This window comes from Sus scrofa, chromosome 14 (genome assembly GCF_054392235.1).
Source record: "Sus scrofa isolate SSC_HxYL_T2T_F1_AM1 chromosome 14, Sscrofa_HxYL_maternal_Yorkshire_Landrace_v2.0, whole genome shotgun sequence".
In the NCBI taxonomy this organism is placed as follows: domain Eukaryota; kingdom Metazoa; phylum Chordata; class Mammalia; order Artiodactyla; family Suidae; genus Sus; species Sus scrofa.
Window position 1 is genome coordinate 142,287,725 of NC_139396.1, and position 21,242 is coordinate 142,308,966.

The 21,242-nt window shown below is 35.9% G+C and overlaps 1 protein-coding gene across 1 annotated transcript in view; it reads right to left on the reverse strand.

Moving 5' to 3' along the window:
- Positions 1-6,607: 6,607 nt before the first annotated feature.
- Positions 6,608-21,242, reverse strand: part of LOC146397047 (uncharacterized) — a 453,627-nt gene continuing 438,992 nt past the window's right edge. Inside the window, exons 7-8 of the mRNA XM_084997501.1 lie at positions 10,892-10,960; positions 6,608-9,680 (exon numbers count right to left, since the gene is read on the reverse strand). The gene's annotated coding sequence lies outside the window, so the exon portion shown is untranslated. The remainder of the gene's footprint in view (positions 9,681-10,891; positions 10,961-21,242) is intronic.

A 21,242-nucleotide genomic window follows, 5' to 3' on the forward strand; every position in this document is an offset into this window, starting at 1 on the left:
GATGAAAGACCTAGATATAAGACCAGACACTATAAAACTCTTAGAGGAAAACATGGGCCAAACACTCTCTGACATAAATGACAGCAACATCTTCTCAGATCCACCTATCAGAGTATTGACAATAAAAAGAAAAATAAACAAATGGGATCTAATCAAACTTCAAAGTTTCTGCACAGCAAACGAAACCCTGAACAACACAAAAAGACAACCCACAGAATGGGAGAAAATCTTTGCAAGTGAATCAACTGACAAGGGATTAACCTTCAAAACTTATAAATACCTTCTGCAGCTCCATACCAAAAAAACAAACACGCCTATCAAAAAATGGGCAGAAGGTCTAAACAGACAATTCTCCAAAGAAGACATACAGATGGCCAAGAAACACATGAAAAGATATTCAGCATCACTCATTATTAGAGAAATGCAAATCAAAACCACTCTGAGGTACCACCTTACACCAGCCAGAATGGCCATCATCCAAAAGTCTACAAACAATAAGTGCTAGAGAGGGTGTGGAGAAAAAGAAACACTAGTACACTGTTGATGGGATTGTAAATTGGTGCAACCACTGTGGAAAGCAGTATGGAGATTCCTCAGAAAACGAAATATAGAACTACCATTGGATCCAGCCATCCCACTCCTGGGCATCTATCCAGAGAAAACCACGACTCGCAAAGACACATGTATTCCAATGTTCATTGCAGCACTACTTACAATAGCCAAGACATGGAAACAACCTAAATGTCCATCGACAGAAGAGTGGATCCAGACGATGTGGTACATATACACATGGAATATTACTCAGCCATTAAAAAGAACGAAGTACCAGCATTTTTTGCAACAAGAATGGACCTAGAAACTATCATGCTGAGTGAAGTCAGCCATACAATGAGACACCAACATCAAATGCTTTCACTGACATGTGGAATCTGAAAAAAGGACAGACGGAACTTCTTTGCAGAACAGATGCTGACTCTCAGACATTGAAAAACTTATGGTCTCTGGAGGAGACAGTTTTGGGGGTGGGGGATGTGCCTGGGTTGTGGGATGGAAATCCTATGAAATCAGATTGTTATGATCATTATACAACTACAGATGTGATAAATTCATTTGAGTAATAAAAAAAAGGGAAAAAAAAAACAAAAAAACAAAGTAGCCATACAGATGGCCAGCAGGTACATGAAAAAATGCTGAATATCACTAATTATTAGAGAAATGCAAATCAAAACTATAATGAGGTACCTCCTTACACAGGAATTGCCATCTTCTACATCTACAAATAACAAATGCTAGAGAGGGTGTATAGAAAAGGGAACCTTCCTATACTGTTGATGGGAATGTAAACTGGTACAACCACTATGGAAAAAAGTATGGAAATACCTCAGAAAACTAAATATAAAACTATCATATGATCCAGCAATCCCACTCCTGGGTTTATACCCAGAGAATACTTTCATTGAAAAAGATATATGCACCCATATGTTCATTGCAGCACTACTCACAATAGCCAAGACATGGACAAACCTAAATGTCCATCGACAGATGAACGGATTAAGAAGATGTGGTACATATGTGTAAAAGAATATTATTTGTCCATATAAAGGACAAAATAATGACTTTGCAGCAACATGGATGGAACTAATGACTCTCATACTAAATGAAATTAAGTCAGAAAGAGAAAGGCAAACACCCTATGATATCACTTCAGTGTGGAGTATAAAGTATGGCACAAACAATCTATTTACAAAACAGAAACAGATCATTGCATGGAGGACATGTTTGCCAGTGGGAAGGAAGGAGAAGGGGACTGATGTGGAGTTTGAGGTTGGTAGATGCTGATTGTTACATTTAGTACAGTTGGGTGATGGGGTCCTTCTGTATAGCACAGGGAACTGTATCCAGTCCCCTGAGTAAGACCCTGATGGAAAATGAAAAAAAAGGGGGGGACTGTATGGTGGCTGGGTCACTTTGCTGTATACAGAAACTGAAGGAACATTGTAAATCAATTATACTTGATTAAAAAATACCACATAATTGGTGGCATATAAACAACAGAAATTAATATTTCTCACAGTTCTGGAGGCTCAGAAGTCCAAGATCAAGGCACCAGCATGGTTGAGTTTTTGAGTTTTGGTGAGAGCCCATTTATGGTTTAGCATGCTCCTTCTTTCTGTTTCCTTACATGGTGGAAAGGCTAGGGATGTCTGTGGGTTTCTTTTATAAAGTAATAATCTCATTCATGTGGACTATACCTGCAAGATTTAAGCACTTCCTAAAGTCCACCAGTCCTAAAACCATTATCTTTGGCATTTATAATTTAAGCGTATGAATTTGGGAGGTATACAAATATTCAGATGATAGTAGTTCTTTACAAATATTTACTCAGTCTAGTTGGTTTACAGTGTCTTTCTTATTTCCTATTACCTTGTCGATCTTCTATCTTATTTTGTTATCTATTACTGAAAGCGAAGCATAAAGCCTCCCACTTTTGATGTTATTTCTACAGTGATACATTTTACCCACATTTTTATAGTCTTTCACACATGGATTTCTTTAGTTATTTCAATATATTTAAAATACAGGAAGAGATAAGACACACATTTGGGAAATAAAAAATGATTCTTAGAAGGTTAAGTCTCTTATGGCATTCCTGGGTTTTTGAGATAAAATCAGAATAGGCAATAAATAGAGTTTCAATAAATTTTATAAATAGCTTTATTAAGGACAATTTCTAGTGATTGCTTTTCTTTCCATGTATGGGCCATACTTTCTTATTTCTTTGTATTTCTTATAATTGTTTTGTTGAAAACTGAATGTTTTAAATATATTGTGACTACTCTGGATATCAGATTTTCCTTCCTTCCCATAGACACATTGCTGTTGCTACCAGTTGTTTTTATTCTTCTTCATACTGTTTATTTGCTTCATGACTTTGTTGATTTAATTTTGTAAAGTCTTCTGTGGCCACTGTAGTTTCCTGCTCAGTTAACTTGGTTTCAGTTAATGAGCACCAGATATTTCCCTAAATGCCCAGAATGAATAATTTCCCAAACTATTTGCCAAAGGGCTCTGTGTGCATGTTGGGGCATACCTTCAATGCTCGGGCGGGCAGTTTACAATTCTGCCCTGGCCTTCACTCCCTGCTTGCCCAGACCTTCAAGGTCAACCAGAGATGAGGACTTATGGCGTTCTCAAGTCTTTCTTGCACATGTACATAGGACTTTACATTAGCCATTTTATAGACTATTAGATTACTAAGCTTCTATGGTTATCCCATTTCTCAGATTTCTCTTTTGTTCTTTTGGTCAGTGTGCTGTTGTTCCAATTGTTATCACCAAGTCTGGTAGCTGAAATGTTAAACAATTGTCGCTAATTTTTTTTTCTTTTACAATTATCCCAGGAGAAATTATGAAAGTCCTTACTCCACCATTCTAACTGACATCATCTTCCTACTATTTTCTTTTGACTGCACAAGAATAACTATTTAATAATGTTTGCCAGGATTTTCTTTAAGATACTGAAAGAAAAGTGAGGAGTTGTTCACAAGGATGTGAAAGTCATATTTAAAAAGAAAAAAAATATCTCTTTTAGCGTTCCCAGCGCTACAGAGCAGGATCCCATTGCTAATCCATCCTGAAGGCAAAATTCTGCATCTATTTACTCCAAGCTCCCAGTCCCTCCCACTCTCCCCCCTTCCCCATTGGCAACCACAAGTCTATTCTACAAGTCCATGATTTTCTTTTCTGTGGAAATGTTCCTTTGTGCCGTGTATTATATTCCGGATATAAGTGATATCATATGGGAACTCTGTCTAGTCACTTCCGATGGAGTATGTAATGTGAGAAAAAAGAATGTATATGTGTAAGTATAACTGGGTCACCATGCTGTACAGTAGAAAAAATATAAATATATATAAATAAATGGTAAAAAAAATAAAAAAATATTTTAAAAAGTCTCTTTCCCTTTGGTAAATATGAAATTAGATATATCATCTCATGGACTAATCATTAGGTTATTTAAGAAAGATCATGAATGGTCTTATTGCACAGAAATGATGTAAACAAAGATGGAATGTACTTGAATGCCTATCAGGAAATGACCTAGATATATTTATGTCTTCTAAAAAATGTTTAGAAAAAAAAGTATATTTCAAAATACATTTTTTTTCTTTTTATGGCCACACCTGTGTCATAGGGAAGCTCCTGGTCGAGTTGGACCTGCAGCTAAAAGCCTATGCCACAGTCTTGTAACAGCAGATCCAAGCCGCATCTGCAAACTACACCACAGCTTGTGGCAATACCAGACCCCCAACCCACTGTGTGAAGCCAGGTATTGAACCTACATCCTCATGAACACTATGTCAAGTTCCTAACCTGCTGAACCACAGGGTTTACTCAACATACAAAACATGGAACATGGGAACTCCTCGACATACCAAATATTTAAAGAATCTTTTTTAGAGGCAAATTTTGTTTGCACCAGGATGATAACTTGAAAGCATCAACTTGAGGTTTTTGTTTTTTTTTTAATCTATAATTTACTGCACTGTAAAATGTATATGCCATATGTGTCTATTTTGGAAACTGCATTATAAATATAACATGGTTTTCAAATATATCGTGATTAAGTATATTTTTAGTATTAAACTGGAGATTAGTTTAGATGCAGCTAAATGAAAATATTTTAGTCCAATGTGTTTTTTATATGCTTGTTTTAAAATATATCATAAAAATAATTCTGAGATAGAAGAACCCTGTATATGTTTCAGAGTTCTATTTTTTAAGAACAAAATGCCATTAAAATGCTGATAGAAATCCTCAGGTTCACCTAATTTGTGGGAGAGGGAAAGAAATGAAATTTTAAAATTCATAAAATATTTTGATCACTTACTCTGTATAAGGCTGCTTAGTACCTACACATGTCTTTGTAAAATGGATGTAATATGGGGTCTCCTGGCACCTTGAAATTTAGAGAAACTTGATTCAAACCCTCAGTATCATATACTATGTAAGTCCCCCTGGACTTGAAGGAATGTAATCTTCAATGTAGTCTTTAATAGGGGATATATGACAATTATAGAAACATTTATAGTTCAGTAAACAGGCTTCGAATGGTGGGAAAGCGGTAAAGTATCCCTTAAGAGATATGAAGAGAGAAAGAGAAGGTACTCTAATTGGGAATTTAAAATGGTCCTTAAAAAGTTAAGTCTCTCACTGTTACATCTTCGACTTTTGAGGAAAAACTTACATGGGTCAACAAACACAGTCTTCAACAAATTCTGCTTTTCAAGCCTAAACGTACTATTATTGCATTTATAAATCCTCCATGACAATCCAGGTTGGTTTCCTGTACACAGTATGTCTATTCCTGCCTTTTTCCTCTTGGTTATGCTGTTCTCACTGGATGCCCCCCTTTTTTCCTTTTCTATATGAATTTTCTTCAGTCCTTAAGGCCCATCTCTCCCCCCACTGCCCCTTTGCAAAAGTATCCCTCACTGCTCTAGGCTGAGCAAACATTTCTGTGAATGTTTGTTAGTGTGCCGTAAGTGTTGCAGGGTAGAACTTGTAGTCACATCTCCTTTGATTGAAAGTAACAAACACCAATCAACTAGCTTTTGCAAGTGAAGGGAATATACTTAAAGGACCCAAAATATTTCCTCAAATCCAAAAGCAAGTCAAGTATCTGGATCTTATATGGGACTTGATCTGCAAGATTTTCTTGTTAATTTTTAAAGTTTTATTGAAACAATGATTTATAATTTTGTGATAATTTCTGCTGTACAGCAAAGTGATTCAGTTATACATGTACACACATCCATTCTTTATCAGATTGTTTTCCCATAAAGATTATCACAGAATATTGGGTAGAATTCCCTGTGTTATAGACCAGGTCCCCATTGGCCAGTCATTACATATACCAGATGTGTATATGCCAATCCCAAACTCCAGTCCAACCTACCCTTCCACCTGTCCCCTTTGGTAACCATAAGTTGGTTTTCAAAGTCAGTGAGTCTATTTCTGTTCTCCAAATAAGTTCATTTGTATCTTCTTTTTTAGATTTCACATATAAGTTATATCACATGTTTGTCTGACTTACTTCACTTAGTATGATAATCTCTAGGTCCATCCATGTTGCTACAAATGACATTATTTCATTTTTTATGGTTGAGCAGTATTCTCTTGATTTTAGGTACCACATCTTCTTAATCCATTCAACTGTCGATGGACATTTAAGTGGTTTTCATGTGTTGGCTATTGTACGTAGTGCTGTAATGGACATCAAAGAGCATGTATATTTTGGAATTATGGTTTTCTCTGGCTACATTCCCAGGATTGGAATTGCTGGATCATACAGTAGTTCAATTTTTAGGTTTTTTTTTTTGAGGAAACTCCGTACTGTTTTCCATAGTAGTGGTACCAATTTACATTCCTATCAACAGTGTAGGAGAGTTACCTTTTCTCTGCACTCTCTCCAGCATTTATTGTTTGTAGATTTTTTGATGATGGCCATTCTGGCTGGTGTAAAGTGGTACCTCATAGTAGTTTTTATATGCATTTCTTTAATAATTAGAGATCTTGAGCATATTCTCATGTACGTGTGTTTTGGGTTTTTGTTTTTTGTTTGTTTGTTTGTTTTTGGCTGTCATCTCCAGAGAAATGTTTATGTAGATCTTCTGAAAATTTTTCAATTGGGTTATTTGTTTGATATTGAGCTGCATGAGTTGTTTATATATTTTGGAGATTGATTCCTTGTCCATCGCTTCATTTGCAAATATTTTCTCCCATTCTGTGGGTTGTCTTTTCATTTTGTTCATGATTTATTTTGCTGCGCAAAAGCTTTTAAGTATAATTAGGTCCCATTGGTTTATTTTTGTTTTTATTTTCATTACTCTAGCAGGTGGATCTAAAAAGGTATTACTGTGGTTTACATCAGAGAGAGTTCTGCCTGTGTTTTCCTCTAAGAATTTTATAGTATCTTGTCTTATATTTAGGTCTTTAATCCATTTTGAGTTTATTTTTATGTATGGTATAGAAAGTATTCTAATTTCATTTGTTTTCAAAACAAAACAAAACACCAAAAACAAAAAGAGAAACAAATAGCCAAAGCAAATCCTGGAAATAAAAATTGAACTGGAGGAACCAGGCTCCCCACCTCCAGACTATACTACAATGCTACAGCTATCAAAACAGTATGGCAACAGGGGAAAAAAAAAAACAAAAAAAAACAGAAATACAGATCAATGGTACAGGAAAGAAAGCCCAGAAATAAACCCATGCACTTATGGTCAACTAATTTACAATAGAGGCAAGAATACACAATGGAGAAAAACTTTTAGGAACTAAGGATGCTTCTCTCTCTCTCTCTCCCCCTTCCTCTGTCTCCTTTCTTGGTTCCCCTCGCCATATGAACCTTCTTCTGTACATTTTCTTTATTCAGTTTTCTCACACGTTTTCTCTGTTACACTATGTTCATGACTTAGCCTTAGCCTTTCCATATCCTTTCAGTACAAGTGTCCAATAGAAACTCAGAGAAATTTCAGTGTAGTGGAGAAGAACTTTTTACTATCTCAGTTTAGTTCAAATATCCCCTACTCTTCCAGTCAACTGTGAATGGGTCAGGATACACTCTTGTTAGTAAGTGAGTTGCAGAAGATGTGAATTGCAAAAGTGTTTTCTTTATTACATGATATGACAATTTCTTGAATCATTTTCTAACTGTGTAATGTATAGAAATGAATGCTAATTTTAATAAAATCATAAGCTTCTCTCTAGAGGAAATATTGACATTCACTTCTCTATTCTCCTTACAACTCATGCATTAAAATTCTACGGTAGGTTACTTTATAGACTGATGGGAATAAAAGGAAAATAGATAAATTTGGAAAAACTCCTATCTCCTAATAGTAGAATGGCCATCTGGTTTGGGATGCTGAGTTTGCATAACCTCTCCAGCCAGAATTTGGTGCCAAAATGAGAAGTTCTGAGACATGTAGATGGAAAAGATTCTATTTAACAAAGAAGTATGATCAGAACAAATGGGATCTAGTGGGTAGGAGTTGGGTTCATCTGCTTGCACTGCCTGGTGAGACAATCAAAATTATTTTGGGAAGGTAAGGCGTGGTGCCTGTAGCATTGAATTTCAAAGCACAATACAAGTAGTTCTTAATATTATTTAGCTCCCAGTGAACACCTTGTGGAGATACCAACCTGACCTTGTCTCAGAAACCACAAACCCTTGACTCAGGATGACAGAGCAGGTGGAATTAAGCATTGGCTCTACATTCCTCTTTCTACTCCAATGTCTTATTTGCCCAGGAATTCTCATGTTGTATCACCAGAAAAGAGTACCCTAGCCATTAATCAAACTCCACTACAAGGAATGTCTCTGAGAGAGCCAAATATATCTTTGATGAATCAGTACATCTGGGGTGCTGTCCTCAAGAGTATTGCCATTTTTGAATGAAGCACTCTGGCTCCAGTGGCTTGAGAGCAGGCCAGGCAGAGGTGGTTGCTAGAGTCAGTTGTGTGCACACCTTGGCTGTGGGAGCCAACTGCAAGTGTCTGTGTAGTGGCAGGGGCCTGTTGCAAACACTCATATGACCATGGAGATCAGGGACATCAGCAAGAGCTATGGCCAACTGCTGGTGCAATGGTAGCTATGAAAGCCAGGGCTGATTGTGTGCATACATGTGGTTGAGGGTCTTGCCTTGGGTTCACAGACTATAGTGGAGGCTTATGACAGGAGCTGTGCTGGAGAGTTGCAGGTGCATATATAGACGGCCCAGCTATAGGTGAACCAGTAAGTGAAGGCAGTGATAGGATACTGGCCCTGAGGTAGGCCAATGAATAGCTGTGGGGCCTTAGATGTTGGTGTGCAGTACCATGGCTGCAGGGTCTTTCCACAGGCACAGGCCAGTGGAGGCCAATGTTGAGAGTTGAGCCAAAGGCATGAATATGCACACCTAGGGGTGCTAGCTGCAGGTGAAACTGGTGCTGTAGGCCAATAACTGGAGATAGGGCTGAATCTGGGCACACAAGCAGCTGTGAGGGCCTGGAATGTTGGTATGCACCTTGTACTAGTAAGATCTTGCCATGAGTATGTGTACCACAGTAGAGGCTGGTGATGGAGGTCAAACTGATGGTGTACAGCTATAGAGTTTGAGGGGCTAGTACCAAGAGTGTACATAATAGTGGGAACCCACCATTGGGGTCTAGGCTGGCATCTTGCACCCATGCAGCCACAGAAGCCAGTGTGAATCCCTAGCTCTGATGGGGGTGGCAAGGATAAAGTTGAGAGGGAACTGAATAACTGATGTTTGTGAACATGAATACATATAGGACAAAGCATGGTGAAATCTGCAGTGGGTCCACTATGCTTTGCTGCCCATTGGTTTCTTTGGTGGTAAAAGCTACTGAAATTTCCTACAGAGCTCACCATTGGAAACCATCCAGCTTCTGCTGTATGGCTCATACAATAGCCCCTGCTCTACTCTTTTTGTTGCTAGACATGTCTCAATATCTCAGATTTGGTGGGTGTCTGGATGGGGTGAAACTAAAGCAGATCTTTTGTTTGGTGCACAAAAAGACTGGAGAAACTGGTCACTCACTTCATTTTCTTTTTCCAGGTCTGAGGAACTCCTTCAAGCTGGAAAGTTTCCTCTTGATATTGAGCAGTGCTGCCTGGGGGATGAAATGATGCAGGCAAAATGAAGCTGCTCTTCTTTCACTTTTTGTGTGGTTATTCTCAGGTTTTTTGTTCCATTATGTTGCTAAAGTTTCCTAAGTAGATTCCTGAGCTTTTTCTTGGTTTTGTTTTGTTTTCAATGAATGACTAATTGTCCACATTTGTTAAGGAGCAGAGGCTGGTGTCTTTTACTCTGCCACTTTGATAATGTCACTCTTTATACAGTTTGAATCAAGGGCTTTTTTTTTTTTTTTTTTTTTTTTTTTTTTGCTTAGAAGGCATTTAAAGAATTCTATTTGATTTTTCTCTTGATATTTTCCTGTCATAATATTGCAGATTAATCATTTCCAACTGAAGGTTAGGTGGAAGCTATTCAGTTTCATGGTTAAATTGATTTTGAAATATAGAAAAAGATATTTCACTTCGAGTGAGATTTGAAACACACTGTTGGAACTACAGTGGAAGCTTGGAAATTTTTAGACTAAGTACTGAAAATCTGTGTGATAATGATAATGTTACTGTTTTAACTCTTGTCAGCATGAGAAGGTTATAAGACTGTTGACACTAATTGTATTTCAAATAACACTCGTTTTTATGGAATAGACTTTAAACCAATATAAGTTGTATATATGTTATCTTTTACCTTGAAATTTTATATTGATTCTCTAAGAAGCTAGTTTCTAAAGTCAGTCCATGTTTAAAAATAATGACTGTGACAAGAGTATCAACATCAAAATCCATATTCTAAACCAGGGAACTGAAAACCAGACTGAGGTCAAATCTGGCCCATTGCTTGTTTAAAAATGTTAAATTTTGGTTCTAACATCAAAAAGCACAATAAAACTTCACCACTGTAAACCATTAACCTTCTTGCAGTAAAGCCAAATTAAAGATATTCAGCTTCTATTTCTGATAAAAATTCATGGAATGACAATGTTAAATCCACTAGAGCTGATGAAATTCACCACTGATATTATTGACACAATAGATTAAAATATTTTCCACACAGTATATGCTGATGAATAATATAATAAACATAACTTTAAATAACTTACATTTATATAAACTTTGTATGTCTGTCCAACTGAATCTTTCTATGATGCTTCACCCAAACTTTTTCCATCATCAGTTATAACACATCATAGCAGATTCCAATTCAGGTTTTAATGAATTAGCATTTTGTCAATTTCTTTGAAAATATTCTTACCTGTAGTTATTCCATACAGGCTTTTCATAAAAGGTAATCCTTTAATCACTTCAAACTCAGTATTGACTCCTGGAAATAAGAAAATCTGTTAACTCACCGGTAGTCAATGAAAACAACTTAAAATCATCCAGTTTATTTTTAATTGACTACTGAATTGCTCCTAATATCCACAACTCTTCAGTTTTATTTTTTACAGGAAGCAAATCATTTTTTAATAGTTTTTATTTCTCTCTGGACACATTCTTTTGCTGTTGAAATCAAAGATGGTATAATTAATCCAAAATTGCCAAACTTTTTTTCTTGGCTAACAAATGAATCACTCAAACACTTTAGTTGTAATATTATTTTTAATTTTGTGAAGAAAATCTGCCATGAGGAGATGCTTTAAATTTTCTTTTTTTTTTTTTATAAACATTGCTTTCCTATATGTAGGGATATTGTGATGAGTGCTTAGTTTGCTAGTCAATGTATACTGAATTCTTTTAAAATAGCTATAATGCCATCACATAATAAATGCAGTATTTCAACTTCTAATTCAGTAACAAACTATACACATTCTATTGTGCCTTTAAATCACATTATTTTTTATTCTTCTTGCTATTTTAACATTGTTGATTATGCACTAGTAATAAAAAATGAATAAAATATTTTGATATTTTATGCATATGTTAGTGTCATATGTGAGGTGCCAAAACGCTGAAGTTATAACTGCATCACTCAAGGTGTAGTGTTCTTTTTTTTTTTTTTTAATTTTGGCAGCAGAAGCATTTTCTTTTCTTTTTTTCTTTTTTTTTTTTTTTTTTTTTTTTTGTCTTTTTGTTGTTGTTGTTGTTGCTATTTCTTTGGGCCGCTCCCAAGGCATATGGAGGTTCCCAGGCTAGGGGTTGAATCGGAGCTGTAGCCACCGGCCAACTCGGGATCCGAGCCGCGTCTGCAACCTACACCACAGCTCACGGCAACGCCGGATCGTTAACCCACTGAGCAAGGGCAGGGACCGAACCCGCAACCTCATGGTTCCTAGTCGGATTCGTTAACCACTGCGCCACGACGGGAACTCCGAGGTGTAGTGTTCTAAGCAGCAGTGCAAAGTGATGAGAGCACCCCTATGGTCTTTGTTGCAACTACTCAACTATCCCACTGTAGTGGGAAATGGGCATGGAAAATACATAATGAGTCTAGCTGTATTGCAATAAAACTTTATTCGTGGGCATTTACATTTAAATTTAGTATAACTTTCATGGCTAAGGAAATATTGAACATCTTGGATTTCTTTGTCAGTTAAAAATAGCTCATAGGCCATACAAAAATAGGCAGTGGGCCAGATTTGACCCTCAGTCTAGTTTTCAGATCTATGCATTAAACTATGGATTTTGACATTGGTACTCTAATCTCCCTTACTTTATTGAGCAACTGAATTATTTAATAATATGTATAAGTTTCAGTTTCCTCATTGATAAAATTGGGAAAAACAGTAATAATTCTGTCATAGGGCCATTGTAAAAATCAAATAGGTTTATGTTTGTTAAGATGCTCAGCTTGGTGCCAGGTACATAATAACATATATTGATAATAATCACTAATTTTGGTTTCTATCTCTTAAGGATATGGACTTAGATACTCATATGGATATGGTTAATTGTGTGGGTTTATTATCAATTAGCCCAGGCACAAAGATGCTTTTGTTCTGAGGGATCGTCTAGAAAAATGGAATGCCAAATATTTAAACTTCAATTATTATTTTATCCCTCTTACTTAACAGGTAGAGCATATAAGGGTTTATTTGTGGACAATGTATAATTGTTTCAGTTTGTTATTTATATCAAGAATCTATAGGGTGGTCCATCCTTTCCATCCACAGGGATGGCTTGGTTACATGAAGGGACACACCCTTTCTAAGAGGCCCATGAGCTTTAATTAGCTTTAGCTAAGACCATCTATTGTAATTGCTAAGACCAACTTTTAGCAATTATATATAAATAAATTCAATAAACAAATGCAATTTGCAGAATTGTTACTCTAATAGCCTCAAGTTGAATATCTTCACTGTATACAGTAATTAGACAGTAAATTAGTTACTGCCATATACTTATTTTCAAATGTGTAATAGGTCTTGCAGGGAAAATAAATGTAGACCGATTTGATCTATTGTTTTCTACACAGAACAATAATGCCTGGAAAGAGAGTGTTGAGTCCTTTATTACTGGTGAAAATCCTTATAGACCCAGGTGCCACCCCTGGTTTAATCATTTGGAGTGTGTTTATACATTCAGCTCAATTACCGTCAGAGGGAGAGTAAACTGGTCTCCAAAACTTGCAACACCTACAGGGTAATCTGGAGAGCTGCAACTACAGCATGTCACACTCTGCTCTTCAGTTCCAAAGGATCTCAAATAAATATACAATGTAGATGAAAGCAATGTCTTTGATAATGCATAGTTTTCTTTAAAAGGAATCTTGGAGTTCCACCTTCCAAACACACTGTGCCTTTTCTATACAGAAAACTTAAAAAGTTTTAGCAGACACTACCTTCAACTAATATGAGATTTTATAAAGCAGCCAAAACAGAAACATCAACACTTTATAATATACTGTGGTATCCAGCAAGACTATAGGAAATGCACAAAAGAACAGATTTGCTTTGTTAAATCCAGTTTATTTCATATCTACTGACACTATCCCAATATAGCTCTGCAAATGATAATAGTTTGAATGCAATTATAATTGCCCATCCTTCATTACCTGAGCCCTAGCATAATTTGTTTATAATCATCAGTTTACAAGTTGATTGTTCTCTCTCAAGAAAATTTGCCTATACAACTAAATTGCAGAGCTCAGTCCATCAAGGTATCCAGGGAAACATAACGGATATTAAACGTAAGTACACATTACAATAGCTCATGTCCAGCCTAAATTGGTGCATTTACTTTTCAACTGCATTTGATTATTCAAATGATGTTATTACCATGATCATAACTGTTTTAATTTGCGACAATGAATAAAAAAACAAATGTGGCTGCAAATATAAAGTGAGGATGATCATTTGCTCTGAGCACCTATTCAGAGGGCAATTAATCAGACAAGTATTCCATTCAAGAGGCTTGTAGCTGGGTGTTAGGCAGAACTGGGATACTTAAAACCAGGGAGGAAGATGTGGAAAGAATACTGACCTTGAAAACAAGCTCCACCACTGAATTCTTGCATGATAGTGGATGTCACTCCATTTCTGTGCAGTTTTTATCACATAGACTTCTTTCAAATGTTGTCATGAATTTGTTTAATTTGTCTCCTCTGTTGGGTATGCCCACCTCACTTTTACCCAAGTCTGACTTGGTTCCCTGTTGTCTGATCTTTATGTTTATTCTTCATTTCATGTAGTTTTAGTGCTAATTAAATTTTATTCTTTTTTTGTGTTTCATTATCTCCCCTAAACTCCTTTACCCATACATTCATCGTTTCCAATGTGCTTTTAACTCCTTTATCAAAGTTAGTTTAAAAGATTTGTTCATTTCAACATTTGAGCAATTTGTGAATCTCTTACTTTAGAGTATTGTTCCTCTTCACTGTGCTGATATATTCTGTTTTCTTCTCATGTCCAGGATTTTTTAAATTTATTCAAGACATTGTGGGTGATGCATCAGAGACTCTGGTTTCTAAAATCATCCTCTGAAGACAAATGATGTTGTTTTTCGATCGGTCAGTTAAATTACTAACACATCAAATTGACCTGGTAAAGCAGAGCTCAGCAAACTGCAGCCCTGGGCCAAATTTGGACAACCATCTGTTTCCACAAATAAAGTTTTATTGGAACACAGCTACCCTCATTGTTTAGGTATTATCTATGGCTGCTTTTTGTCTAGAATAGCAAAAGTGAGTCATTGCTATGAAGACTGAATGGACTGCAAAGCCTATATTTAATAGCTGACCCTTTACAGAGTTTTTATCAATCTTTGTTCTAGAAGATAAGGCTGATGTGTGTATTTTGAAAAAAAAAAAGAATATTCCCAGATGATATTAATGTATATTCTTTTTATAGAAGTCATTTCATTAACATATCTTTAAGATACCTTACATTTCTGATATTCTCAATTGTAGATATCACTGTGGATGCTGGGGAATAAATTCATGAAATAGAACATGCACTTTTTTTTTTTTTTACTTTTTAGGGCTGTACCTGTGGCATGTGGAGGTTCCCAGATTAGGGGTCTAATTGGAGCTGTAGCCAATGACTTATACCACAGTCACAGCAATATCAGATCCAAGCTGCATCTGTGACCTACACCATAGCTCATGGCGATGCCAGATTCTTAAGCTATTGGGCGAGGGCAGGGACTGAACTTGCAACCTCATGGTTCCTAGTCAGTTTCGTTTCTGCTGCACCATGATGGGAACTCCAGAACATGCACTTTTAATTTCAGAGTAATGACACAAAATCTTCAGTCACCTTTTGATTAACAAATACTGATATTGCTACTCTATTTTAAATATTAAAAACAAAGCAAAACAAAAACCCCTTGGGAGTCTAGGGATGCAAGAAAAATTATCTCAAAAACAGTTCAATACAGATGCAATCTAAGATACAGAACATAGTTATCATATTTCAGTGTTTTTTGTTTGTTTGATTGATTTGCTTTGTTTTGTTTTTGTTTCCTTCCCTTCTTCCCAAACTGGCTGTTTCTTACATGGCTAAGAATACAGCTTCTGGCCATTTGGAGGCAAGGAGATACCACAATTGGAGAAGGTACTGAACATAATTTACTCTGGAACAATATACAAGAATTTTCAGATGTCAATTTCAGGGATTTGGGACATAAATGAGATGGGAAATGCTCATTAATCAAGCCCAAGCTGCCTGTTTCTCAAAGGACATAGAATCAATATAGATCAAATTTTCTATTTCTCCAAAGCCTATCTCGCTAAGCACCTTGAAAGAAACTTTATAGGCACTCTTCCTATAGACTTACTTTTTGGCATGCAAGAACACCAACCTCTTTAAATGTTGGGCAGAGAAAACTTTAAATTGTGAAACAGATATGCCTGATTGAAGGGTGAAAACAATCAAACACCAATTCAACTCTATGAATTCTGTAATAAGATAGTGATGTGGGCAAGTGAATTTTGAATTTTTGTGTTGTAGATATGGTTGTAAACATTCTTTTGGAAAGAATTATTGTATCACTCTCCACCCTTAAAACAAATACATAAGCAAAGAAAAACAATGTCTTTTACCAACACAAATGTTAAAATAATCAGATAAAAATATTTGAAATATAAATGAGAGAAAAGAGTTGTACTAAATATACAAATAGCTCCTACCATCAATATGGAAAAATAAATATTATAATAGATTAACATTTAAAAATATGACAAGCAAATATATTTAATACAAGTTTTCACTAAGATATGTTGATTTAAATGCCCACATTTATTATTAATGTGTTCTGTTAAAATAAATACCATTGTTGAAGTTTCTTCCCTGAATATACATACATATTGGAAGTGATATTAATCAGAGCTATAAAGAAATGAGATATCAAGCTATGAAAATATATGGAGGAAAAAATTAAAGAGGCCAACCTGAAAAGGCTATATTCTATGATTCCAACTATATGACATTCTGGAAAAGGTAAAGCTATGGAGACAATAAAAGATGAATATTTGCCAGCTGGAGGCATAGGAAGAAATGAATAGGCAGGGCACAGAGAATTTTGAAGGCAGTGCAAACACCCTGTATGGTATTATAATGCGGATATATGTCATTTTACATTTATCCAAACCCATAGAATATACAACACCAAGAGAGAATCCTAAGGTAAGCTATGGAGTTTAGGTAAGTATGATGTGTGACTACAGTTCCATCCTTTGTTAAAAAAAAAAAAAAAAAGTACCGTTTTTGTGAGTGATGTTGATAATGGGAGAAGCTACGCATGTTTAGGGGTAGGGAGTGTATGGGAAATCCCTATATCTCCCTATCAATTTTGCTGTAAACCTAAAACTAATCTAAAAAAAATTGTCTGAAAAAAATGTACACAAATTATAGGACAACACTCTTTCAATGAAATTCAAAGTAATCCACGATAATAACTCCTACTGATAATTTAAGTTATGCTATTTTTCTTTAAAACTGTTAGTTAGCTAGCTGGAGAGTATATGTATTATTATATGTCATTGCATATCATATAAATGCCCATTATTTGATATGCATATATTCAGAACCAGAAATATTTATACCATAAGGCATTCATCTCTGTGTGAGGATATTATAATAATTTTTATTTTCTTCTCCGTGTTTTGTTTTGTGTTTTTCAAATGGTTTAAATGTCAATTACTTTCATAATTATTTAAAAGCAATTATTGCTATTTAAAAAATAGAAAAAGCCATACTTCTTTCCAAGGAACTTTTCTCTTACTATGGGTCCCTTTCTGATTCTCTCTTAAAGGCAAAGGTAAATGGGAGTGCTCTCAAGTTTAAGAAAAGAGCAGGCATTTACTATGATCTAATCTACAGGGTTCTCTGGACTACCTGGGCATGTAATAATATTCTTATTAGAAGAAAAATGTGGGTTTTCTATGGATGAACTGGGGAGGCAGGCTGGGGCAGGGGAAAAGCCATTGCTCTCAGAACTGAACAACTTTTCTCCCTCAATTTTACTATCAACTGAGAAGGGCAATTCTTGGGAATTCTTGGGTTTTAATTATGAGATAAACTTATCTAGAATATCTGGCAGCTTAATTTCTTAGTACCTGTGATTATATCCAAATCTTTTGAGTTTTAACAGTGCGTATGCTACTTGAAAGGCAGCATTATTTAGTTGTAACTTAACATAAATTAAGCAACCTATTAATAAAACAGGGTTTAAAAATGTGAGGTGTATAGAGCTCTCTCTTATCTATTGAATTAACCTATAGATAATATTTATAGATCTATTTGGTACAGAGAGTTGAAAAATTAAAAGATTCAACAAATGCTGGCAAATAAAAGTCCCAGTACTAGTAACAACAATGATGGTAATATCAATAGTAGCAATATAATTAAACATAGTTGAGAAACCCCTCTATTTTACATCTAGATATTTATAATTTTGTATTTTTTGCTTATATCATCTTTCAAATATTTAACATGCAGTGCCAAAGTAAGTAGACTAAAAGTAAATTAATAAAACTAAAGTAGCATGTATTAATTGGTCATTCATATGATTTCCTGGATTTAAAAGCAAATCATTTCTCCCATCCCATATCCCTCATCCTAAGGTCTTTGTTAAATTCCCAGTTTCTGTGTTTCCAATCTTCATATTCATTTCCTTCAAGTAGGTATGATCAATACCTCTTGTTTTAATTTACTGCTAAAAATTTTTATAAGTTAGACTCTAGGGGTTCCCGTCGTGGCGCAGTCATTGACGAATACGACTAGGAACCATGAGATTGAGGGTTCAATCCCTGGCTTTGCTCAGTGGGTTAAGGATCCGACATTTCCGTGAGCTGTGGTGTGGGTCACAGACATGGCTTGGATCCCATGTAGCTGTGGCTCTGGCGTAGGCCAGTGGCTATAGCTTCGATTAGACCCCTAGCCTGGGAACCTCTGTATGCCATGGGATCAGCTGGAAAAAAGGCAAAAAGACAAAAAACAAAAAAATTTTATGTTACACGCTAACAAAAATAACAAGAAATAGTCACTTAAGTAAACTTATTTAAAACCCTCCTTAAATTTACCATCCCAAATTATAGCTAATATTTTTGTAACTATTTCAAATAATTTCATGTAGGTCCTTTCATGTGTATTTGTGAACTATGATTTTTGTATAAAGGAAAAATCATTATTTTTGCTTATTTCTTCTGCTATTATTTTCCCCATCACCTGCATAAACTACAGATATTCCATGATGTAATTAAAAAGTACAAAATGTGTACACCTTATTGTACCTAAATTTTGAGTCTTAAGGAAAAAAGCAACTGAAAAATATCATTCTCTAATTAATGATATGCATTAAATATGACATTCAGATATAATTACTGATATCTGGAATTTATATTGAAATGTAACAAAAAAATGATGGCTCAGAAGATGGATAGATGAATCTTCAAGAAGTACTATAAAATAATAATTAAATAATATTGGCAGTAGATAACTGGGTATTCACTGCAGAATTTTTAAATTGTTTTTGTGTTTGAAATATTCCTAAGACAATGTTGGATGAAGGTAACTAGAAAAGTCCCAGTTTCCTAGAATACAAAACAGCACCAGGCACTTTTAAAAGTACAGGGATGATGTTCCACAATAATCTAGGGAAGAAATAATGACAGTGCAAACTGCAAGATTATATAAACTGAAGTTTTGTGTGTCAAGAGAAGTAGTCAGAAAGATAAGACACTAGGGAAGAAGAAGAAGCTATACTTGGAAATTATCTGATATCCAAAGTGATGAAAAGTAAGAATTTAATCATGAGTAGATGGTTCTAGTAGAAATGGGGATTCTGGAGGATGCAGAGGTCACACAGTGCTGACAGATAATAGAATTCCAACTAGCCAGAGTGGAAAGACATAACTTACAAACCCAAGAATTTATTTGAGAGCCTTCTAGCAGCTAAAGGCTGACCTACAAGAGTTTTGGCTCCTAAGCTAAGATGGATCATGAAAGTGCTGCAGCCAGAGGCTCCCAGCTAACTGGCCTGGTTGCAGTGGTAAGTTATTTCTTGAAAGGAACCTATAATGGTGAAGTTTCCAGACAGCCATTCAAACATTGCAAATGTCAAATCGTTGAGAGTCTGAATTAAATTATCTCCTTAAAGATTTTTTTTTTTTTGTCTTTTTGTCTTTTTAGGGCTGTGCCCACGGCATATGGAGGCTCCCAGGCTAGGGGTCTAATTGGAGCTGTTGCTGCCAACTTACACTACAGCCACAACACCAGATCCTTGACCCACTGAGAGAGGCCGGGAATCCAACCTGCAACTTCATGGTTCCTAGTCAGATTCGTTTCCACTGCACCATGCACCATGATGGGAATTCCTCCTTAAAGATTTTTGAGTATTGTTCTGATAGACAGTTAAATAGTGGTTTAGTTTCGACATCACTGAGGTTTGATTTTAGGCTTTGTTAGGGTGGGTCTAGTGTAGGGCTAATCTGCACTAGATCAGATTAGTTAAACTTCCTCCTAAAATGTGGCTTTTCTACAAAGGCAACCATAAACAACATGAAAAGACAACCTACAGAGAATGTGAGAAAATATTTGCAAATGACAACTGACAAGGGCTTCATCTCCAAAGTATACAAACAAATCATACAACTCAACAACAAAAATCAAACGACTCAATTGAAAAATGGGAAGAAGACCTAAGTAGATATTTCTCCAAAGAAAACATATGGATGGCCACTAGGCACATGAAAAGATGTTCAACATCACTAATTATTAGAGAAAGGCAAATAAAAATTACAGGGAGGTACCACCTCACACCAGTCAGAATGGTGTGAGGTGGCACCTCATTAATGATATTTCTAATAAGTCTACAAATAGCAGATGCTGGAGAGGTTAGGGAGAAAAGAGAACCCTCTTAAAACTGTTGATGGGAAGGTAAATTGGTACGATCACTATGGAAAACAGTATGCAGTTGCCTCACAAAACTAAATATAGAACTACCATATAATCCAGCAATCCCATTCTTGTGCATATAGCTACGCAAAACTACAATTCAAAAAGATACTTGCTGCCCCATGTTCATAGCAGCACTATTCACAATAGCCAAGGCATGGAATCAACCTAAATGTCCATCAACAGATGAATTGATTAAGAAGATGTGTCAGAGTTCCCATCGTGGCTCAATGGTTAACGAATCTGACTAGGAACCATGAGGTTGCAGGTTCGATCCCTGGCCTTGCTCAGTGGGTTAAGGATCCGGTGTTGCCGTGAGCTGTGGCGTAGGTTGCAGACGCGTGTTGCTGTGGCTCTGGCAGAGGCTGGTGGCTACAGCTCCGATTCAACCCCTAGCCTGGGAACTTCCATATGCTGCAGGAGCGGCCCAAGAAATGGCAAAAAAAAAAAACAAACAAACAAAAAAAAGAAGATGTGGTACATATATAATCAATAGGATACTACTCAACCATAAAAGAGAATGAAATAATGCCATTTCATAGCAACATGGATGAAACTAGAGATTATCATACTAAGTGAAGTCAGTCAGATAGAGATGGACAAACAACGTATGATATCACTTAAAGGTAGAATCTACAATATGGCACAAAAACAGAAACAGACTCACAGACATAGAGATCAGACTGGTGGTTGCCAAGGGGAGGAGGGATAGAGCGGGATGGACCGGGCATTTGTGGTTAGTAGATGCAAACTATTACATTTAGAATGGAT